General features: G+C 43.1%; 1 protein-coding gene across 6 annotated transcripts in view; it reads right to left on the bottom strand.

Moving 5' to 3' along the window:
* Positions 1-24,843, bottom strand: part of RBM47 (RNA binding motif protein 47) — a 75,914-nt gene that overhangs the window by 27,900 nt on the left and 23,171 nt on the right. Inside the window, exon 1 of one of the 6 annotated variants that reach the window (XM_063157389.1) lies at positions 13,246-13,311. The exons of 4 other annotated variants lie outside the window; for them this stretch is intronic. The gene's annotated coding sequence lies outside the window, so the exon portion shown is untranslated. Of the gene's footprint in view, positions 1-1,602; positions 1,791-13,245; positions 13,312-24,843 lie in introns of those variants that run through there. One more of the 6 variants, XM_063157392.1, reaches the window with a different exon arrangement.

Raw genomic sequence — 24,843 nt, 5'->3', positions numbered from 1 at the left:
GCTCTGCTGTGGGGCAGAAATAATGCTCACCATGCACCTGAGATATGAGCTGTTTGCAAGGATGCATCTGCAGTTAAGCTGGAAATTGCAGCTTGTGACAAATGGCAATCAATATGCAGAGATACTCCATTTCTTTGGAAAAAAATTAAAAATCTTCTCAGGAATTTTAAAAGGTCAGTGACTTTGCCCTTCCTAAAAAAAAGCAAGACAAACTCACTCCTAAAGGAAGCACATTTAATTGGTGGGAATATTTATAGGTTACGTCTTCAAAGTAACCATTTTACCAAATATCCAGAGAAGGAGCTGCAACTGTCTCTATGCAAGCTAAAATGGTTGAAATGTGACCTTTGCATGGCTGTGTGCTGTCCTCAGAGAACTAAAGGAGGTAGGCAGAGACTTAAGCACGAGGACATTGCCCTTCCTGCTGCCTCACCAGTGAGTATTCCATAAGATTAGCACAGAATGTCTGAATGTGAATAGATAATATATTGCTATCTAGCACACAGATTAATGTGCCAACCACCAGGTTGTCATCTGTCCAAATACTCAGACTTTCATGTCACTTCTGAGGTCTGAATTTTCTATCTGTAGGAAAAAATATTTGTTCTGTTTATATTTAGAGGTATATGAAGAGGTGGTTGAAATTTTGTTGATGTATTAAGTTTATTTGAATGAAACCAATACACTCTTGGTGCCACATCATCATGCTTGACATGAACAATGTCATATCAGGACTTCAACTTGACTTCTCGTATGTTTCATGGTATGAAGCTGGTGGTATGTAAAAGAGAGCACATTCCAGAAAAAGCAAATAAAGCTATCAGGTGGTGGTGAAGTTTGTCTTGTTCTAATCTCTGGCCTTTGAAAAGTGAAGAAAAATTATTTTCTGAAGATGTACCACAAGACCACTGAAGAATAATAAGGTTATTCTGAGGCTTTAAACTGTTTTTCTTTGGAAACTCTCAATTCTTTTGGGACCAATTATTGCTAGAAATTAAATCTAAGTGGTTTAAAATTGCCTTGATGATGCCAACAAAAGAAATGTCTTTATGCAGTTACTATGTTGCATCATTTCAGAGAGGAAAAAATGTAAGATTTTGACTTTGTGTATTTACTCCAAAAAAGACCAATTTATCCAGTTGAAAAGGTTACTTAGAAGATGAAACAACACTAAAAGAGCACTTGGGGAGCACAGCATGGGGGTTACTGTACATGCTGTGGCACTGGTGACCTGGAAGAACAGGAGCCTCCACAATGCCTGCCTGTTTCTAACAGGGATTCTCAGTCATGCTCAGAGCACAGTCAGCTTCACAAAAGGATCAACTTTGCTATCTAAAGCATAAGACAGTCTCTTGCATTTTATAGCTAAGAAGACAGATTTCTTAAACAAGCTTTTCCATAACCCCTCCTCAATGAACATTGCATTTTAGGGCATCTACTACTTCCCAAGAGACTTAAACATCTCTCACTGCCTAGGCTTCCCTTTGACACAGCCAGAACCCCTTCTAAATACCACAGGACAATGCTGCCATGGGTTATGGTGACTAACCTAAATACCATACAATCACAACCACAATACTACCATGGGTTATGGTGACTAACCTGCAGGTTGTTCCTCAGCTGGCTGCCAGAAGGAGGTTTGTGTCCTGCTAAGCTGTCACACACCTGGTGCCTCTGTCAGCAGGGTGTCCCCAGCACCCGGCCATCCACTGCTTCAGGACCTCAGCCAGGGACTTTGGAGGTCACAGAGAAGCAGCAGGACAGACCTTGTGCTTTCAGATGCTCTTTTACTGAAACTATCAACGAAGCCTAAATCATTACAACCCCTAACAAGGACTGGAACTGATTAAAGGGCATTTTACAGAAGGTTCCTCCCTGGGTACACTGTGATCGTGTTTCGCCGGGAGCAGCCGGCTTCTCTGCTACTTCAGCTGGCCAAAGGTTAGCGCGTCAATGTGAACAAAGTCCAGCTGTAGTTCATGGTTAAAAGGCTAAAGCCACTCTGGCTCTAGCAGTAAAGCTGCTGTGACACTGCAAACACACACATAGAAACTACTGTAAAATTTGGAAGGGGAGAGAGTGCGTTTCAGCACAGAAGACAAACAAGGTTTGCTGCCGTAACTGTGCAAACGGGCAATAATAGACTCATTGTCTTTGCCTGAGTTAATTTCCCTGTTTGCACATCCTAACACTTGCATGCCCTTCCTGGTTTTGCTGAATGTGTGGTGTTCCCATCCTGGTTTCCTAAAAATGGTCCCACACCCTGCCCCTGCAGAGCCTACAAACTTGTGGCATGTCTTGCAGTCTTTCATCTCCTCATTCCCACGTGTGGATCTCTGCACCAGGGGCAGTCAAGCCACTCATGGGTGGGGAGAGGTCTCAGGGAGTTCATGCAGCCTTGGGAAAGCCAGGACTAACTCTGAGATTACATTTATATGAAGCTGAGGGAGAAGCAGTCAGAGCTGAGCTTTTCCCCAGTGCTGCATGGGGAGGCAGTGGCCAGCAGGGCTGCACAAGGTGCAGGTGATGGCACCCATGGTCACACAGCCTGCAGGACAGGGGAGAGGCTGGGAGGATGGGAATTGCTGGGAACCTGGACTAAAGCTGGAATTTCTCTATAATCCTACAGTGGTATTGTAGAAAAGCAGACTTAGCAAGTTGTGTTAGTCATAGATCGGCCTGCTATAATGATTTTAAATTCTTCAGTCCTTGTCTGTCAAAAACACACCAAGATAAGTACAAACTAAACATGCTCAAGAGCCTTTGAAGACTGTATGGGTGCCTAAATACTGGGCTTGGGAGGTCTGACTTTAATTATTCATGTCTTAAAACAGCAACATATAAAAAACCAGTTCTGTCCTTCAAACACAAACTTGAATCACTCACATATTGCCCAGGTCACAGAAACTTTATCGAAAAAAGTACACAGTAACATTCTAACGCTGAGTAAAAATCAATTTTCTGAGACTATGATGTACTTTATTTCATTAGGCATAATTTTTAATTTAATCTAGACTTAAAGAAACATATTCCAGAAGAGCTGACCTTATAATGAAACAAGGAAGAAACACCGAGGACAGGTAGGAATCTGAAGAGCAGAGGATATCTTCTGATAAGGATGTATAAGGGAACAATCCCATTGCTTGTCTGCCTGTTGGTTTGGAAACCTCTGACAGTTAAGGTACTGCATGCTACTGTGCCTTTATTTCAGCAGAGGGAAAACACACTTTATTTATTATCCCATTATGAGGCTTTGTTTCTGATGTCCTTACACTCAAAAGCAGTAAAAGCACCAAAACAACACACTGTTTAATATCAACAGTGCTCTTGTTTCTCATCAGAACAGGGAAGTCAGTGCTTCCTCAGCTGCACAGCCAGAATGAATATAATTATATGTTTAGACTGGAATTATCAAAGAAAAAAAAGGAACAGTGTGAAAGCAGGGCAAATTTATGATAGCAGCAAAACCTGTTAGGAGTTTCTCTAAGTCCCTGTCAAGCTACGAGCACAATGTTTTATAAAAATTCAGTGTCAGTTCTTAGCTCAGAAAAAGGAACCAACAGATGCAGATGTGGCATGGGGAAAAGAAATACATTGCATTTCAGTGCAGAGTGGCACAGAAGAGCCCCAACTTTTGTAGCTGGGAGAGAAGTTACTGCTGGCATCTCACAACTCAGATAGGTTCTCTGCCCAACTTTGCAGCAGTTCTTTCTCTTGGTTTGGCCCATAAATTACTTTCTGGACATGAAAGTTCAATAGAAACTTAGTTCTTAAAAGGACATTTTTTGGTTCTAATCATGTATGCTCTGCACCAAAACTGTGTGCAGTCTCAACAGGCCATAACATAAGCACGTCATCTGGACTTTAGCTTTCATATCTTGAGGAGGAGCTGCAGAAACTCCCTTCTGAAGAAGGATCACTTATACTCCTAGGAGGAGATTCCTGGTGAAGGAAGGACTTGCCCACTGCCTGTGCTGCACCTCCATTTGACCTGTGAGACAGCAGGGCATGGTACATGTGTCCTGTCCATTCCCAGCCAATGGACCCCTCTGCTCTCTCTTAGATCCTCTTTTAGAGAGAATCAGCCAATTCTTCCTGACCAAAATTTAAATGTGGCTCCAGGGACAGACAATGGATCAGCTAGTGCCAGGAATGGCTGCCTGGGCTCATGCAGCAGAATCTTCCAAGAGCATTGTTGCACTCCCAGGTGACCCTGTGTGACCCTGAGCTCTGGTCAAATGCACATCTTCAGTTTCATGACACCTCTCTGCTATACTTCAGGAGCTGACAGCAAACAAAAAGCATATGAGAAATTATAACTATGCTCAGAACTAGGAGGGCCATCACATTCACTAGAGAAGACGTGGGATACCTGTTATATGGATGGGCCAGCCTGCTCCAGAGAGGTTAGCAAGCCACCCCCAGCTTCTGGCACAAATAATACATTGATAGAAATTTAAATTAATAAACTGTCTGCTACCTACTTTTATTTTCCTTGAGCAACACAGCATAGTTAGTAAATATAAGTGAAAACTGTTGGTTACAAAAGTTACTCTAAACAAAAACAATATCTAGGAGGCAAAATAAACTTGGAAGTCTGAGGTGCAAGCTGCACATGTTTAGTGTCATACCTCCAAATGACTTTCTGTGATTCTACTGAAACCTGCCAGGAAAAACCCACCCTGGGGTCAGGTGAGGCAAAATTTATTTTCCTTCTGGTTTCTCAGAAGTGGAGTTGTTGTATGAAATGTGGGCCTACAACTAAAAGGTTATTTCATTTATAAATGTGCAGAAACTTGCATCTAGCATTGGACCAATTAGAGGATGCTGTAAACACTCCTATGTCTGCCCCCCTCTCATAGGCATTTGCACTGCAAATGGTGAAAAAAACCCCACACAAATGGAAATGGCATCTTCCCCTGGGAGGAGACAGGCAAGCAGAGGAGAGAGAGGCACATCATGGCACAGCCTGTGCTGACAGCCTTAAATCACCAAACAGGAATGAAATACTGTGCCATTACACCCAACTTGCACAGAAAGCATCCCACTGCTAGCAGGTGAATGGGAAAGTCATATTTCACAACCAGATTTCAGCAAGGAGGTCATGCTTTGAAGATGAGAGGCTGTGCAAAAGAAACAGGCTATTTTTAAAAGTGAAGCCCAAAGCTTGGAGAAAACCTGTTAAAAGGTAGCCGCCAGCACAGCTGTGTTTATGGGTCTATTCAACCAGAGAGCTGGCTCATAGAACTTGAGTGCAAGCAATGATTCAACATCATGACCCAAGCAAGAAACTGGAACACTCCAGAAACAATCTTGGCAAGGGTTCATTTAATGAGTCAGAGTGTCCTGTTATCTGATGGCATGCTTTTACATGGGGGGAGCTATTTTAATTGCTGTGTAATAATCTGAGAAGCTGCAAAGGGTTGAATGCTTCCCCCTTCAGTACCTGCCCAGTCAATGTCCATCATGGTTGTGCATTGTGTCCTCCTCAGCAAGGCAAAACTGCTCCCTCTCCACTGGACCCATCTGGTCATGGGCCAGGGCATGGAGTCACCCTGCCCATGCCCTCCGGACAGCTGGGACTGTGACCTGGGCTGCAGCTCTCCTGTCCTTTCCTCTGAACTTTCCTTGTTTTTATGGCTGGGGAAAGGGTCCCATCCTCCTGGTGTTTGTGTCTGTTCTTTTTCACATGAGCACCAAGAAGAATAAATGAGAAATACAGCATGTTCAGGAATCAGAAATAAATCCTATTCGAAAGCAGAAGAGATGATTCAGATGGGTACATTTTTTCTGGTGATGGTTTCCATAAAAAACCACCTCCCAGCCTCTTTACTCAGTCCCACATTAATTTTCCAAAAAGCCCCCAGCAAAACCCAAATATTTGACCCTTTTGATCTGTTACTGATAGAACTGACAGGAGAATTATAGACACTATGAATTAACCATATGACTAAAAACTGCCAGTCCCAGATATTTTTATAAGCAAACAGGAAAATCTATTTCATGTAAGAAAACCACCAATGTAATATGCTAATCTGAGATGTCAAAAAGCTGCTCTCACAGCTAAAAATATTTAAAACTTGTAAAGTTGCTTAATTAGAAGAAAACAGTGTGTTTTTTTTTTTTTTTTCTTTTTTGATCAGGAGAAAGTTAGATCTGGAATGGTCAAATGCCAATTGCTGAACTATATGCAATCACTTTTCTGTCAGGAATTGCCGTAATCTCTAAAACCAAAACTCCACCTGCAGATATAGGAATATTGATTATTAACTGCCTTCCAGAGTCAAGGTGATCAGAGGGATTAAAGAGATCTGTTTGTCAGGTCCTTGCATATGCTCCCCTCACACAAACTCACAGATCTTGCTTGCTAACAGCCTGAAGGACACAAAGCAGAGAGGTTTCCAGTGCCTGCTGTCTTGACACAGAAACTAATCCACAAGATAGAATAACTCTTTTTAAAATTGCTAGCAGTTCACTCACAGAAACATAATATTAACCTTAAATAATTTACATAATATCAACTCTGGAAAACCTGAGTTTAAACAAAACAGCAAAATCCCTGGAACTGGATTGGACAAGCAGGAAAAAGAAAAGAGGAGACACAGATCCTATCTTCCATAGCCTGGCATTTTAGCACAACTCTATTCCAAAAAATTTACTTCCTATAAAACCTGTAAAAATCTGTCCTCTTGAGAATAACCTTCCTGCCCCCTTCCTCCCTGCCCCCACCTTTCTGTTTAATGTACCTTTATGGCATATTCAAGAACAAAACAATCAGGCCTCAAAGTTCAGCACCGTTATCAAATTAAGTGCCAGTTAATAACTTGCCAAGGAGAGCAGTCCTGGACTCTGGACACAAAGTCTAGGGAGGTCACTGGAGTGTCCTACATAGCCAGGGCTAATGGAGATCTGCACCACGAAGTTCTGTTACGTGGTGCTAGCACAGAGTCCCTTCACTTCATCCGGTAGGAGTTTAAGAAGGCTGCTCATCACCATAAGGAAAGAGAGGGAAGAATTCTGGAAAGGATGAGTTTATCAGTTTTGCTATTGTCCATCAGAAATTATAAAATTTGACTAAGAATGATTATTATGTGTGTTTTTGAAATAATTCCTTCTTGACCTGTTTTTAACCTAGTTCTTTAGTTTTCCACAAAACAAAGCTCTAATTAGACTCCTGATGCAGCAAAATATCTAAGCAAGTGCAAGCAGTTTAAATTTCATCACATTAACACAATTATGCTGTGTCTAAAACTACATATGTGCTGTTGGGGGTGGATCCTCTCTGCATCTCCCAAGGTGTAGCCATATGTCAGTAAACTTCCTACCACTGTGGTTAATGAACCGAAGAGTTTCACTGTCTTTTCACACTGCCCTAAAGACACTCCCAAGTAATTCAACAATTCCTTTATTGAAACTTCCTTCTTTAAATGCAAATGAAGAGCAGAGCTGAGCCTACAGTGTTGAATGAACATAAATTGAAATGCCTTAACCGGATTTAATTTCGATGCCTTCCCTCTTCTGTTAGGAAGATGTGTCATCACAAAGTTTAAAAGAAATCTCTCTATATATCCTCTTTCTATTTACAGAGGGCTGCTCACCTTTCCATTTCCCACTTTGAAGATGAACTAAAAAGAAACACATTCTTCATTGAAACATGTCCTTTACACCTGTGCAGAAAGCAGTCACTTTGAAAAATGCTCAGTTGCAGACACGTACATATTCCAGTTAGTGAAAGTCATAGCATTTGTTTCCAACATCAACACTAACTTCCCATTTACATCAAAATATTCTGCAGCACAAAATGCAGTACTCTTAGAGTGAAAAACTTAGCATACAGAACAGTACCATATTCAACAACTGTGCATGACTCTAGCTTTAATGTGGACTATGTTATTATGGTGGTAGTACAGAATCATAGTGGTGGTTTTCACTGTGGCTGATCAGAAAGAAATTTTCTTCGGCCTCATTGGAGCAACTGCACAACACAAAATGGATCAAGAGAGTCTGACTTTTGTTCAGGGTGAAACCCCATAGGGCTTTGAGGAAGAGGACTGTAGCCTGTTGAGCCTGTCAAAATAGATTTGCACTGGATGTACTGGCCATTCCCCTCATCTCTGGATTGTGAAAAGGAGGAGCCTGTTGCCTGTTGTCAAAAAGACAGGCTTGTTTAGGCCCTTTATATTGCTCCTCAGCACTCTAGTCCTGGATTTCCAGCCAAATGACACCTTTCTGCTATGGGGTGTGATACATTCCTGAAACAGGCAGCTGGTCATCAGCCCATCTTACTGCTCCCCCACTCCCTTCTCCCACCATCTCCCTGCTTGTTTCTGTGACGTTGCTCCCTTCCATGGAATTTTTCTCAATGTTGTCCTGATACAGGACAGGTGTCCAGAGCCCTTTTCCTGCCTTTCAGCCTTCTCTCAACCAAGGGCAGCAGGGTCCCCAGGCCCACCACCATATCAAGTCCTTTCCACAGAGATCTCTGGATCAGCGGTGCTCATTTGGATAGATGTACTTGATCATCTCCCACTCTCCCCTATGATATTGGTTTTGCAGGCACTGTAGTTTGATAATGTCAGCATTACTCAATTTCAAACAGTGTCCCCTCTGCTGAGAGATTCCCACCTGACTGCTGATGCAGAGCTAAGCTTTGCACTTCTATACTGATTGACAAGAAATTGTAATAAAAATGTCGAGTAGATGAAAATATAGGAATTTATAGAATGGGGTCCATAGGCACATCCTACGAATTTTTTGGTACTGCAGCCTGTTTGTCCCTGGCAATCCATTCAGAGCTATCCCTGAGGTTATGTCCATATAATGACCCACGCATGCATTGCCCTTTCAGACTTACTCATGAGCACAGTCCCTTCAGTATGTGGGATGTAATTGCAATGTAGGTCCCCAGGATAAAGTTAACAGGTACAAACCTGCCACCAGATAGAGGAGGGTTTGCAGAATCAAGATTTTATTTATTATTCCAGTTGATTAACATCAATGGAGCAAATAATCTTGCAAAATTCATCCTGAAGAAGCCTATCCTCACATTTTCTATTGTTAAGTCCTTAGTTTCAGGTTTATAAAGTTGTCTGCCCATACAGAGCTGATTACAGGTGTGGTTTGATCATTTCTGGGAATCATTCAAGGAAGAGCTTCATGATAGAGTGGCTGTGACTTGGAGAAGCATGAACAAGAGTGCCATAAATGAGGGTAGCAAAAGCTGTTTCTGTGCATTACAGAATATTTACTGAACAATGTTCCTTTTAAAGCATCCCAAATTTTTCAGGTGAAAGTATTCTGTTCAGTAAAGCTTATCATGATCCCAGCTAACAATTTGTTTAAGGGCTGTTGTGGGGGCTGTTTCCAGTTGCAGTAACAGAGACTTCCCAGAGGAAAGAAGAGCAAGATGTGCAATTTTTCTGGAGACCATTAAAAACTACAGTGCTACTAAAGTACAGCAGCATTTTGTCTGATAGTGTCTTCACAGGAGGTAGGAAAGACTGGAATAATGACTGTTTTCTGTAGTTCTTCAAGAGGGATAAGAAGCTTGTAGGGGCTGACTCTTCACTCAAAACCAAAAAAGATTTGGTTTGAACAATGCATTAAATTTTTAATCCAAATATTCATTAGATGCAAGAGATACAATCTGATGACCTCTCAAAGCTGCTTCTTTCAAAATACAAAGGTTCAATGGTTCTATGGCACTTTTGCTCAGTGTCTTTTTGCTTTTCACCCTTACAGCCTGGGAGTTGCAGGGAGTCAGAATACTGTGCTATGAGAGGTAAGCCTTGCTTTAGTTCAGCCATTGAAAAACATCTATGCACAATTATTTGTTATTGCTTCTACTTCTGCCTTCCAATGTGCAAGCAAATGGTGTTTGATACTGACAGTGGTTTAATGCTGGAATTAAAGGGAAACATTGTGGCCCAGCACCAGGGAGGGGAAGGCAGAACTGCCATTCATCTGGACAGATATGCTTGATCATCAACTCTGTACTGCACTCTGATCTGTGCAACTCCTGGCTTCGGAGGAAATAAAAGTTCTGAAAGTTATTGCAGGAAGCAAAAATTGCATAAAGAAATATCACTGAAAGCACACATTGCAAAGAAGGAAAAACTAAATCAAGATCTAAGCACTCATTCCTCTTTGGCACCATTGGGAACCACATATACATGCATGCAGCACAAAATAAATTTTGCAATTAAAATAATTAAAGTTACTTCATTTTATGGAATTTGTATTTCACATTCAGCTGTAATTCATAGGTTAACTTTGTGTTATTTTAGCAAAATTGAAAAGCTGAGGTTTTAATGCATCACTAGTACTTCTGCTCAGCTAGAAATGTGCAAAGGTAAGTTTGCTTGTCTCTAATCACTGTCTTTTAATGTTTTCATTTTACCTGATAATTTCATTCACTGCAACAGAAAGAGGAGAATCAGCTTATTGTCTCAAAATATGCTTCTTCAATTGGCTCTGAAAAAATAAATATCTTCCCCCAGAAAACTCTTACTCCTATAAAAGAAAGTGCCCCCAAGTAAGATTTACACTTCTGCCTTAAGGAAATAAACTACTGAAATGTCAGTGTTTTAAATTGCTCCCAGAGTGACACACAGAGCTTTTTCTGGTTGTGTGGGTCATGTACAAGTAGACTTCTATAGAAAAGATTGTCCAATATTTAGAAAGAAAAGCCAATAGCTTTTTTTTTATAGAAGGAACGAGTCTTCTGCCAGAGGCTGCAGAGCTCTTGCTCTCCTGCCCCAAAGCATCTGCAGGGCCATAATCAGCTGCCATGCAGCTGTCAGGGGGAAAAAAGGTAACTACAAAGTTGTCATTTGGGGTAGGCTCTTAGACAAGGAGGTCCAACACAGCAAGACACAAGTAACCCATCTGACCCAGGTGATTTGTTATCAACATCTTTGTAAGGGGGAATCTCACCAGAGGTGTGATAGCTGCTACACAAACAAGTGCAGTGAGGAAATGCAAGCCACCAGAACGAGCCTCCGGTGCAGGAGGTCTCTGGAAACAGGGCCTGGATGCTCCTCTTGGCACCCTCCCAGTGCCAGCCCTGTCACTCACCCACAGAGAGCAGGGACTGAGGCTACCCCAGCCTCCGGAGGGGCACTGCTCACCCTGTGGGGCCCTGGCAAGCATGGGCAAGCTGGGAAATCCTGACACTTTCCGGGGAGGAGACAGCAGAGTTTTGCAATGCCCATGCTGCAATCCTGGCTGCATGAAGGTTTTTGTTAGGCAGGATTTCTTTTTTTGCCATTCGAATATCTGGCCCTGACATTGGGAGCATCACTCCCAAAGTATCTGAAGAGATCATTTCCACTTAATATGCCCCTTTAACATGGTAATTTCTGGTTCAAATATAAATTAGAAATTTAAAATAGCAGCATTATGTGAACTTTGTGAGATCCAGGACATTTTATTTCATATAGGTTTAGCATTAATGCCTGTGTCACAGGAACTGCCTTCAAGGCTGAAGAGAGAGTTGTTTTAAAGCAGCAACTGTATAACTAGCCCAGTCTAACTCTAGCCTCAGTCTGTTTTGCCTTGTATGTCCAGAAAAAGGTTTTGCAGAGCAGATTGTCCTCGTGATCCCTGTGCAGCCCTGCTCCTTTCAGTCTATGTACACAGGTTCAACCAACTGAAACTTGGTAAACAGCTCAGCTGAAAATCAAGCACAGGGGATGAAACCGGTTTGCTTCATTGATATGTTACTATTTACCGAAACAATTTAAATTGTTCACAATTTACGGATTGTCATGGCTCCCTTATCCGGAAAGTTGTCTCAAACAGGACCTAAACACTGAGCAGGTTTTGTCTGTGAACTGTCAGATACGATTTTACCACTTCTTTTTTTTTTTTTTTTTTTTTTTTTGGTTACTGCAAAAGAAACTTTTACAACAGTCCAAATTTACTGTCAAATATTGTTCCTGGGAGGAGAGGGCAAGAATCCCACAACACTGTGAAACAGATGAAAATCACAGGTTTTAATCAAAGTCATGCTTTATGTCTACAAATTCACCAACAGACTGAAACTATGATGCAGCCTTTACCAAAATTTTATTGAGTCATATTTCAGTCCTTTAAAGCAGCCTTTTGTGGGAATCCAGTTGCTTTTTTCTCCAGCAACCTTTCCTTGAACTTTTCTCTAGGAGTTTTAGTACTGTTAAGAGTTGGAGCCATACTTAGACTACTTTTAATAAAGTAAATGTATTACCACACTCTACTACAACTTTGCACCACAGAGCATGTACTGAGCATAAATATCATGTAGTGTGCAAGCGCAGGTAGCAAACACATCAAGAAAATCTCTGTCACATCAGGAAGGATCTAAACATGAAGCAAGCACAGCCAGGGCCAGACATGGATAAAATGGAGGCAACAGGTTGTTTTTTTTTTTAAATCTCTTGCATTTTGTTTAGCACAGAAAGCATACTGATGATAAATCATGAATACAGTCAACACATCATTCACTTCACATTGAGCCGTCTTCAGGATTATTTGACAGTTGCCTGGGGTGTAAAAAGTAATTTCTGAGGAGTCACGATATGTACTTTTATAAAAGTGCATCCAGATCAGCAAAGCACCCATGGAGGATGGCTCCTGCACGAATGAGTCAGTTTCCACTGCCTGGCAGAAACTTTGAGTCACTGAGCAAAATTAAAACAATTATTCGAATCCATTCATCTAAACCCGTCTGAGTGGCATATGCATACTAGGAACTTAAATCCTGGCATTTTTTCTGTGCCTAGTGTCCACATTCCATGTTCCAAGGAACATGGAAATAATCTTAAAAAAATTAGTCACTTTGACTATTTCTGCAAAGCTCAGTCAAAAATCAGCAAGTGTTTTTCAGCATGAGTCACTGCCCACATCCCCGTTGCAATAATTGGATTACACATTTTCATTAAAATCTCTGACTATTATTCCTACTCTTCAGTTAGAAGATGAGCAGAAGTCAGGTTTGGGTTTTATTAGAAGGCAATGACATTTTCAAATGCAATTATGCACTGATTTTGTTTATTTGAAGACACAACAAAATCCAAACTAATCAAGCGTGAGTTTATCAACCCATTTATCTAGGCGACCCCGTTCAGCCAACTACAGCCGAAAAAAGCAAACCGCAAAATAGCGAGGCTAACTCCTCTTACTCCTTCCAAGCTTTGGCAGACCCCATAACCCGGCACCGCTGCCCTGCTGCCTTTCAAGGCTGGGAAAATGAAAGTGGAAAGGTACCTGTGGAGAAGCTGCGGAGCTCCCGCGGGCACGGCTGCCGTGGGCTCTCGCTGCCTGCCCGGGCAGCGCTGCGCTCCCGGGGCCTCGCCCGCCTGGTCAATGTTTTACCAGGCTGGGAGCAGCCCGTGTGTGTCCCACCCTCCTGGCAAACATCTGGGCCACAAGGCAGCGCCGGGGCCACGGGGCAGAGCCGGGCTGGAAAGGTCGCTCCTCTTCTACCTGCCCGGCTCTCCGCAGGGAAAAAACAAAGCACTCCAGAAAACGAAAACTTGCTAAGAGGGAGATCTAGGGAAAGCGTGTCGTGGAGGGTAAAAAAAAAAAGGTACATAAGTGGTGCTATTAATAGATAATTTGTGGCAGGTAAGTCATGATAACCTTTCTCTGTATTGTTCTGAGGTTGCAGGCAAGCCTAGGCGTGCCTTGCTGAGGGCTGAGTGAATGCTTAATTTGTGGGAGTACATAAATTTCCGAGTAAATCTTTTGCATAAGACAGCACTCAGACAAATGACAGCTAAAACTCCAAAATGATAACAAAAAGACTAAAACTGCATGACAAAATAATGTAAAGGGAGCTTAAACACAAAGACAGGGGGAAGAAATGGCCAAAGCAATCTGCAACACCTCGCTCTACTCCCGTGCCTTGGCTTTTCAGGAGTGCCTCAGAGTTAAAGCTCCACCTGTGCTAAACAGAAGTTTCCTGTTCTCAGGAAGTTAACAATTGCAAGCAGAGGGCAGAAGAAATGGGCTGGCAACAGAGCACAGTGCTGATAAGGTGACACTGCTGCTCCCTGAGGAGGAAAGGGCAGCTGCTGAACTTGGGAAGCACCCAGAGGCTGGGACTCAACATGGAGTGGCTGCTCCCAGCATGGGAGACATTTTCTGGACCTGGTACACAGATGTTCACTCATGGAGGAACAATGGGAAAATTTAGGCTATGTTGTATAGTTCTGGTTTTGTGATATTGCCTTGTCTGTCACGGGATTTCAATCCTGGTTTGGGGAAGAGCAATTAATTTCATCTCATTTGGATCTCCAGCCTGAACAGTATGTATTTTAATGTACATATTTGAGGAGAAAAGCTACACTGCAGCTACTCCAGCTAGTCAGATTAGCTGCTGAGACCTGCCACATGGTGCAACAATGATCACTGTAATGGGGTCCATATAATGGGGCTGCTGTTGATCTGGATCTTGAACAGCCTTGCGAAGGGTTGGGGATGTCCATACCCGGTGATGCTGGGCTGAGGGACACCATCTGGGTCCAGTCAGGTTGGAGAGGCACTCTCTGCCTGCTGGGTTCACTGCTGTGTGTGTATCACAGGTGGCCAGCAGCACAGCTCCATCCAGCTCAACAGCTTGCGCACACATGTGACACCGTTGCCTCAGCAGTGGGCTGTGGCTTGACTGCAGCAGATGTGTCACTGGAATCAGGAGAGCCTTCCCTGAGCCAGGAGTGCCCAGAGCCCAGGGCACACCTGCAGGGGCTGAGGCATGGCCACTTGCTGCAGTAACACAGGCCCCGTGGCTACAGCCTATTCCAGATGCCCAGTGTACCCAGCACACAAAAGTCTGCTCAGCTCTCCAGGGTCCATTTGCTCTGTGTGTTTTCAGGTGTGTTGCTCCCTCCTGCATTCACCTCCCATCCCCTTTAACCTGGAAAAGGAGAGGCAGAAGGGGAATGTCTCATGCATTTGGTACTATGCCACCATGGCAGCAGCCTGTGACTGCCTACTAGGATGGTTCTATACTGGGAATGGGCAGGATGCTGGCATGATTAGAAAAGGCATGTGGACTTCCCTAGAGCTGCTACACACAATCCTGCTGCTGTAGGGCAATCTGCAAGACTGATCGATACCTTTTGCACGAACCTCATGAATTCCCAACACCAATTTTTATACCCTCTGCATGAAAATCCCTCCCAGCTGCTTTACAGCATCTTCTCCCAGCCTGTGAGGAAAAGTGCAATAATTGTGCAGGGGAGGGAGAGACCCATCTTCCTCTGCCAGCTTCTCAGGCTCGTAAGCCACAATCTGATAACCTCTATGTGCCTTGCTGATACCACAGTAGGAGTAAGAACACCCTGCTAATCCTCCACTCCTTGGAGTCTCAGCTGTGGCTATCAGCTCCGAGACCCCCAGGCAGAAGCAGGGGATTTATCTGAAAGAGCTTATCTAGGCTTAAGACCCTGCCTAACCAGATTTAGGGAGCAGAAACTTCTCATGGCAGTCTTGCTCCTCCTGGTAACCAATGCTGCTCACAGAGAGGTGCACTAGAAAGGCAAGGGAGAAGGTCCAGCCAAGCTGTTGCTCTCTTCAGTTTGGATAAGGAGCCCACTCAAGATCTCTCAGATTTTCCCAACAAAACTTAGTTGGAAAAGACCATGTTTCTGTGAAAAGATTTACTTTTGGCAGTTTAACATTTTCTGGTTGCAGTAGCATTTCACAGAAGACTGGAGGAGACCTGGCCACAGATCTCCATTAGATAAAGTTTTTGTCACTGCTGTATTCCATGTCACGGTCTGGACTTTGGCAAGTTGAAAACTGAGGCTGCAGTGGTGAGATTTGGGAGTAGAAGAGCAGCACACTGGTACCCGGGTTATGGAGCCAGCTCAAATTTAGTTTGCCTGGCAGCATAGACAAGGTTACTGCTTGTTATGGGAAGGTTGTACAAATACTCTATTTTCCACAGTGCTAACATTTCTACAAATCATGTTAGCCTGGTACAAGCCTAAGAAAGTCAAATAGTGTGTTGTATTTACATTTTGAGGGCAGAGGACTTCGAAGAAACTCAGTTATCAGTTGTAGCTGCCAGGTATAGCTACCACAGAAAAATGATGGCTCTACTACAGCACACCTAAAGTTGTATCATGTCCCCCATGGCAAAGAGAGCAGTGGAAAATGTGATGGGTCCTCCCTCTGAATTTGCCCTTGCAGATCAGCTGATATAAAGCAACAGAAACTGAACCATTTTTTCATTGTTGCACAAGAAATAAAAAAAGAGCCTTCCCTGTACAGCCATCAGCTTGAGAAAACTCAGTCTGTTATTCACACATTTTCATCTCTCAAGAGATGAGGTTTCCACAGGGCTCAGAGAGAGGAAGATGCTTCTGAGGAGGCCGAGTCTGCCCCGGTGTCACCTGGTCCCAGGTGTGCCCCACCAGGCTTGGGCAGGTCTCTGGGGTGGGCTTCTGATTAACACACGGCTCACAGAAGGGACTGGGGCCCATGGAAACTTGGCATTTCAGTCTCCTTTCAGCCTGCAACCTTTGTCACAGAGCACAGGTTTCAAGGGCAATGTAACACTTGCATATTTACTCACTGTGGATGGAGGAGGTGCCGGGTTGGACAGCATACAGACGGTGAAGTCAAACATTAATTTGATACAGACATCGTATGACTTCTACTGGCTTGGGAGCAACTAATACACAGGGACATTAAAACTGAGAAAGCACCTAAAATTCACAAAGCTCTTTCAATGAAACACCAATTTACTTACAAATTGTTAACAACCTTAACAACAGAGACCAAAAAACAAAACTAAAACATGGGTATCAGGTAACAGAAGGGAATTTCTGTGAATCTTAAATAGAGCTTAATTTTGTTCCAGTTCTCTTTCAACAGATGCATTTGTATTTCATCCTGCAGGGCCACACTTGCTTTGGAAAAGAGTACAGGCAGTTCCAGAGGGGCTGCTGCAGAGGCTTTGAAAAATTTCCATTGCCAGTAAAGAGCCTGCATCTGAGCACATGGGGCTATTAGGAATATGTTTAGGCCCATCCCTAAGCAACGTGTCGAAACCACCTCCCCAGGAAATACAGCACTGATCTCCTCCTAGAGGAGCTACATCCCCCTCTCTGGAGCAGAAGGATTACCAACTACCTGCTGCTGCTAAAAAGCAGGTGGGAGGGGGAAATAATGGCTGTGAGCTGTGGAAGATCTTTATCACAGTAAAACAGCAGAGACCTGAAGTATGAATTGAGAGCACTATTTCAACAGTGGCCTGAATGCTGCACACATGAGGACACCTCTCCAGCTGTGGGTTTGATTGGGTGTCTGGGCTCCTGGAAATCCTATCTGGACATGCCAGCAGTGCAAGATCTACAGTCCTACCATACCTACTCATCCTTTTGGTCCATAATTTAGTATCTTGTGCTGAGCTTTCAGATCAAAATGCCCTGTAGATATTCATCTATCAGAGAATGAGTCCTCAGCACTTGACAAAATACTCCTCTGGATGACAGAAGAGATGGTAAGGAAACTGAAACATTGCTGCTAGCTGATCCCAGAGCTGTTTGGCTTGTGGTTTCACTGGATAGGAGTTGAAGTCATCACTATTTCCTTAGAGGGAGCAAACCTTGCAAAATACACAAGATACGTAAGAAAAGTTGCTCATGGTTCACAGAGAGACCAAATGTTGATGGGGAAGAACACTTGCAAGCAGTTTCTGTAGAGCTGCTACCAAAGAATGGGCAACACTGATACAAAATTATATATCAGGCTAGAAAACATCCTACAAAAAGAGGCCTTTTGGCAAGAAACAAACCAACATATCCCACCTTTCTTGTTCACTCCCTTATTTGTAGCTTTTTTTTCAAAAATAGTATTACGAAACATTATCATCCAAAGCTTTCAGGGAGTATTGCCTATTTTTACTCTATCTTGTTTTGTAAGACCACACTACACTTGTGATTTGGCAACTTCACACTGTGGGCAAGTATTTCAAAACATTCCCTTCTTATGAACACACAGCTGTTAAACCACTTTTACATGTATTGCTGCATTTTGGGGTGCCACCCACAGTCGTTCTTAGGAAAGGACCTGGGAAACTCAGTGCTTTAAAATCAGGGATGGACATACCCCATGGGTTTGATTTTAATGCAAAAGTCCCCCATCTAAGCTGCTTCTGGGATCTGCTGATGGGGCAATTTTATGTAAACAAGGAGAAGCTCAGGCTTTGGTGGTGCTGATTTAGTCAGGATCCTCACTGGACAGCTGGGAGGGGTATTTGTGGCCTGGAGGATTTAACAATGTCCCCATCTTATCCCTGGGCCCTTGTATCCAGTGGTGGAGACCAGGTGCAGAGGGACAGATGGACAGGTCTGGGAGGAGATGCCTTCAGGAGCACTGTGCCACCACAACTGCCTGGCAGGCACACCTGCCCTGGCAGCACTGGGATGGCACTGCCTGCAGGCAGCAGTGTCTGTGGGGCACTGGTGTGTAGGGACCATGACATTAATTTATTTATTATCGATTATCCATTATCCAGCCTTATGTCGAGATACATTAGGTTTTTAAATGCTTTGCAAGAGCTGACTGGACATGTGGAGCTCTAAAAAGTTATTCTAATAAAAGAGAATACATGTGTTGCTAACAATACTTTAATTCTACTTTCTTGGGCATTAACATTGGAACTGAAACTAGCCTGTAGCCATTTCAGCATTGAGCATTCTTCTTACTCTGTCCTTGGCACCTTATGTTAAATTTGGGCAAATATTTGCTCTCAAATTCAGTTCCTAACATTTGATGACATAAAGAACCTTCATTAGACTCCACAAGTGCAGCTAGTTGCTTTGAATGAACCCCAGGAGACAAATAATGTTTCTAATTTAAAATAACACTTAAGAAGGTAGTACATACAGAGATTTTTATAGCTGAATGGAAAAGAATGGGTCTGAATCAGCCTTTCCAGAATATAATGCCAAGATGATGAATGAAATATTTTTATTCTTATTTGCTTTACTCAAAATCTCAGAGGAGATACTGATATGGATCTCTGTGAGGCCAGTTCCTGAGGACTGTACTTACGTATTTGGAAGCTATTATTTACTTAATTATCTCCATGCAGCCCAAAACATCCCAAAGCTTCAGTACTCAGATGCCTTTTACAGCACATCCACCTCATCACCAAATTCAAGGCACAAGGAAAAACATTTGTAGAGGAATGGGATGAAGATCTGAAGGTTGGACCCACACGTGGACCTCTTGCTTTGTGGTTTTCCTATCAGCTGCTGGTAAGAGGTGTCTGGCTGACTCTCACTTCTCTCTTTTGGTAGAACTCAATAAAGAGCTCCTGCCTAGAAATAGCAGAATGGCTAAGACAGAGGTGGAGGTGGATGGGTTACCACAAAAGCACGAGTTAGTTGAGGATGCCAAGGGATAGAGTGAGTGACTTGATGATTGTCTGAAAGGAAGTTAAGAGAAAATCTGGAGATTAACAGACATATGGTTCAGGAGGAGCAGGATATTGGGAACTGCTTACAGGGTGAGTGATAGATGCAGAGGAAGGTGGGATAGAGCTCAAAGGCATCTTGTGAGTAGAAGAGATAAAAGGAAATCCACAGTTTCTGAAGGGAAAAAAAATAGGATGGGGCAACCCGGCTGCTGAAGTGAAGTTGTTTTGGAGGGACAGCTGATGAGGCACAGTAATGCTTGTGAGAAGGGAGAAAATGAGGGTTGAATTGGAAAGAGGAAGTAGCAAATACAGGATGTGCAGATGATGGCTCTGAAGGAGTGCCTGTGAGTCAGGTAAGATAACAGTGTACTGGAAGAACATAACCAAAAGGACATCTAGTCCCTGGGTGAAGGGAGAATTGGTGGGTAGTGTGCTTCCAAGCCATGCATCTGGCACCACTGCACTGGGTGCTGGAAGCTGCTCAAAAGTTGAAGAAATGGAGTCCATCTAGAGAGAGAAATGGGAAAAGGTCAGAGGGACAGTGCAACAAAGCCTGACCACATTAAAAAAGGGACAAAATTCCTCGTGTGGTGAAGCTGGAAGGATGAAAACTATTCAAGAGGAACTGGTGGGAAAACCAAAGTGATGAGAGCTCAGAGGTTTGAAGATCAGAAAATAAACTGCCTATGGGGATCTGATCAGTTAGGGAGCATTTTTGTGACCAGGGTGAAGTCTTGCTTCACTTTCAAGAAGTCAAGCAAAGCTGTGAGGCTGAGAAGAGAGAAAGCTAACAGGGATATGGGACATTGAATGACAGTCACTGTGCTGAGAAATGAGAGATCTTTGGGGCAGCAGGAGAGAGCCTGAGGTGCAAAGTTTTGGGAGGCAAACAATGGGGAGCAGTGTGTCAGCAGGTGGCTGAGCAGAGGGGGGAAGGAGAGGCAGTGCTGGGTGCAGCCTGCAGGGACTGAGCTTGTTAACCCTTGCTGGCGATCGGCGGAGCAGTGTCAGAAATGGGCAGGCGCCGTGGCCCCTGCAGGGCAGCAGGGAGCGCTGGGGAGGGCTGGGAAGGGCTGGGTCAGGGTGAAGGGAGGAGTGGGAACCACAGGGGGAACAGGTGAGGAAGAAAAATGTCAAATGAACCTTTTTCCTGTTTATGATGGAAATACCCTCAAGCAGATTTTCATACTAATTAAAAATATTAATATAAAAGGCTCCTAGGAAAACCAGCAATGCCCTCTCTACAGTAGCTACATCACATGTGCAAACAAAATATGTTGTTAAACTTAGTTTTTTTCTATGTAAGGACTAAAACTAGATATCATTTAGTCCTATGCACACACAGCCAGTAATAGTTTATGCTTGTGGAGTTCCCATCTACTGTATGAAAACTAGAGAGCTGAGTAACATAATGTTCTGTTCCAGAAAACGGCAGCATTTAGCCATTCTACCAGCTCCCCAGAGAAATTTTGTGGTGTTTCTATTTTTTAAACCTTCTAGTAACAGTGAAAGTGGATCAGGTTAGTCAAACCCTTGTCCAATCTGAACTTGAACACTTGAAGGGATGAAGCATCTCACATCTCTCTGGGTAACATGTTCCAGCGTTTTACCACCATCACCATAATTTTTTTTCCTTATATCTAGTCTGCATATTTTATCTACAGATATAGATATATTAGATAGATAGATAGATAGATAGATAGATAGATAGATAGATAGATAGATATAGATATATCTATTTACCCTCTTTTACTTTAAAAGCATTACCCTTGTCCTATTGCAACAGGCCCTGCGAAAAATCTGCCCCCATCTTTCTGCCTTTATCTACTGGAAGGTGCTATAAGACTTCCTCAGAGCTTTTTTTTCTCCTGGCTGAACAACCTGAACTCTCAGATTTTCCTGATAGGAGAGGTGATCCAACCCTCTGATCATCTTCACAGCCTTCCTCTGGTTTTTGCTCCAGCAGGTCCATGTCCTTCCTGTGCTGAGCCCCCAGAACTGAATGCAGCACTCCAGGTGTGGTTTCACAGGAGTGGAGAGGGAGAATCACCTCCCTTGGCCTATTGGCCACATCTCTCCTGATACAGCCCAGCCTGTGGTTGGCTTACTGGTCTTTGAGAGGACACTGCCAGCTCATGTGCAGCCTCTCATCCACCAGCACCCCCAAGTCCTTCTCCACCGAGCCATTCTCAATTCCTTCATCCCCAGCCTGCTTTGATGCCAGGGGCTTCCTTTACCCAGGTGCAGCACTTGCCCTCAGCCTTGTGCCTCGTGAGGTTCCTCTGGATCCACTTCTTGGTCCCCAGGGATGGCATTGCATCCCAGCTTGGCACCATCTGCAAATGTGCTGAGAGTGCACTCTTTGGGTTTTTGTCTTCAAAACAGTCCCCTAAGCAGTGAGGAATTAAACACCTGAAAGTACTTCATTTGATTCAATACAACTCCATTTGTTCCATAAGGACTTTGAAGAGCACTGAAATTTTGCCTATGTTGTGGACCCCTAGCTGGATCATTTTTCATCAGTCATGGAAAACTACATGTTTTTCCTGTTTTTTAAACAACAGAATAGATGGATGAAAACAGCCATTCAGAAATAGCATACAAAGAGTCCTAAATGGATGTCATAGACCACTGTGAAGGGAGATGATGAATCATATTTTAATTAATGATTACCAAGACTCCAAGCATCACCAGATTATGAGAAAGGTCTTAGAAGATGCCTTAGTAAAGATTGCTAGACAGAGTCTAAGTCACTCAATTTATCACCATCAAAATACCAAATGCTGAACCCAAACTGTTAGTGTCCTGTCCCCAAGTGTGAGAACAGTGCTACAAACCTGTTAGCAGGGTTTCTTCATGCTTGAATTACTTTCCCTTTTTTTTTGTTTTACAGTTTATCACCTGAATCTAGACTGAAATGTGATTGGTAGTTTGAAATAATCCTGAAGTATTCTACAGTGATAGTTGGTATTTCATGTTGCACCTGTGTTCTTGTGGGCTTTCAAATCCTCATAACAGTGTACATTTCCTTAGCCTTTTCCTTGAAGGAATCCCAGCTCACTTGTTCTTCACATAGTGCTTTCACCTCCTTTAACATACAGTCAGCTCTGAAGGAGAACACTGGAATGATTAAAGTCAGAAATTAAAAAATAATACTTGGTTTCATTAAGTTTACTGTGACCATTTTGAGTTATAGCAGAGCCATTTATCTGATCTCACACATTAGTCAGATACTGGTTAAAAATGTAGGGATGGGAAACTGAGTGTCTTGGCCACTTCTAAAGATTTTTGTTCTTAGTAAAGGACAATGCTGTCTCCAGACACAATGTACCAGCAGCAAGCACCATTCATCACAGGAAATGTCAGAATGCTGTCATATATTTAACTATTAAAATTGAAAATGGCTCCAGATCATGGAAAGTGTTTCCACACCTTCACCCATTGCTTGGGGTGGCAGTGGGGACATCAGACTTCTAAAAAGCAAAGAACTGCAGAGACCAAGAAGAGGTCCAGCACAAAAAAGAGCAACGACTCTGCTGTGTTTTTTCTGGGGCCAGCCAAGACTGCTAAAATTTCCTTTTTGCCACTTATACTTGTTTTATTTGAAGAAACAGATTATCTCCTGCTAGACACTAGGCCCGTTTGGGCCAAGTAAGGATTGCCATTGCAGCACCTTTGCAGAGATATGGCACATAGCTGGAGCGAGCCTGCCCTCTCAGCTGAGCTCTGGCAGCCTCACCCCTCTCTCAAGCTCACTCCCAGGCTGGGGCACCTTCCAGAGCTGGGCCCGTGAGCTGCCACCAGGCAGATCCTGGGATCCTCCCCCAGCCCGGCATTCCCTCCCGGCACGGGCACGAGGAGCTGGGAGAGCAGCCAGGGCTGGCAGTGCCTGCCGCCCGCCCGGGCTGAGGTGTAACCCCAGCACACCCAGGACAAAGGTGAAGCTGTTTCCTCACCAGAGGCCGCTCGCAGGAGTGATGGCAGTGCATGCTAGAACACCCTCACTCCTTGGCACAAACAAGTGAGGGCAACACAGACAATCTAAATAAACAAATAGAAGCACAGAGGGAGGAAAAAAATACACATTTTGGATTTGCTGCTATTCTTCATGGGCACATTTGACACTTAGAGGTTAATACAGTGGATGCCATGGTTTCAGTTATTGATTGAATCCAAGTTGCTGAGCCCATTTCTCATTTCTCACTGATGTCATTTATTGATAGGTTGCATATAATTTCATTTGCTTGTGGTTAAGTAAATCATCAGTGAAATTCTTTATTTTCTTGCAATGCTAAAGCCACTAAAAACATGAACAAGACATTGATGAATATAAACCTATGATGAATATAAGCCCATGGGATCACACTGTGTATGAGCCTGTGTGAATCAGACTGTCTGGCAGAGCCTTTAGTGATCCTTTGTACAAAAATGGAGTAAGCCTTGTTGAAACTTCATTCTCATCGGTGTGTTAGTCAATGTTTTGGGTGTTAGCATCTCGCTGATTGCTTGATGTGTTAAAGAACAGTAAATAAAATGGTAGTGTGTAGCTCCTTTGCTGTGCAGATCTCTCACCTGTGATGCTGTATCTCTGAGGGGAAAAGCAAAGGAAAGATGGATTTATAAGCCCAGGGTTGTACCAAGGAATTGCTACTGTTAAAACAAAGTTCACTCCATCCTTGTTCCTTCTATATGATAATTGGAAATGAAGGCAAAGTGTGTATTTTCTTAGCTCAGCTAAAATCCCTCCCTTGCCACCTGTAGACCTATGTAAAGTAGTATATGCAAGGAAGGGAAGAAGATAAATGATGTTCCAGAGAAGGTGAAAGGAATTCTCATGGCCTCATTAAAAATACATTCCTGGAAAACTGGTTGCTAGAAAATAAATTTTCTATTAATTTCATTCCAGTTGAGTGAAGAAGGAAAAGGTGGGACTATGGCAGTCAGTCAAAAAGAGGTTTCAGCCCTATCATATTTTGGTGACATTCTTTTAGAAACCTGTGTCTCCAAGATCCTTTTTGCCTTGTGAATGAGATATTGAAGGAATATCCAAGCTAAATGTCTGCATTTCTAACCTAAAGAAAAATACCCTGCTCAGTCATGAAAATTAATGTGTCAGTCAGAACCCACTGACATCCCTGGGACATCAGATCAACTTCTTTTAACCAATGAGTCTGCATTCTTCATTTAAACCAATTAGCACAGTTCCACTAGAGTCAAGACAGAGGTCCTGTTTCAGAGGGCTTCACAGCAGAGCTTCAAGCAATGTGACTAATATCAGGAAAAAGTGGCTTTATTCCCTCTGAAACAAAACCTAGAAGCTCTATAGCAATTAATGCTTATATAAAAAACGTAAATAATGCATACACCATTTATAAAACTTTATAAAAGCCTGTATTCCAGGCAGTACAGCTATGTACACGTCTCAAAAA

This window comes from Melospiza melodia, chromosome 5 (assembly GCF_035770615.1).
Source record: "Melospiza melodia melodia isolate bMelMel2 chromosome 5, bMelMel2.pri, whole genome shotgun sequence".
NCBI lineage: Eukaryota > Metazoa > Chordata > Aves > Passeriformes > Passerellidae > Melospiza > Melospiza melodia.
This window is presented reverse-complemented; position numbering and strand designations above follow the sequence as displayed.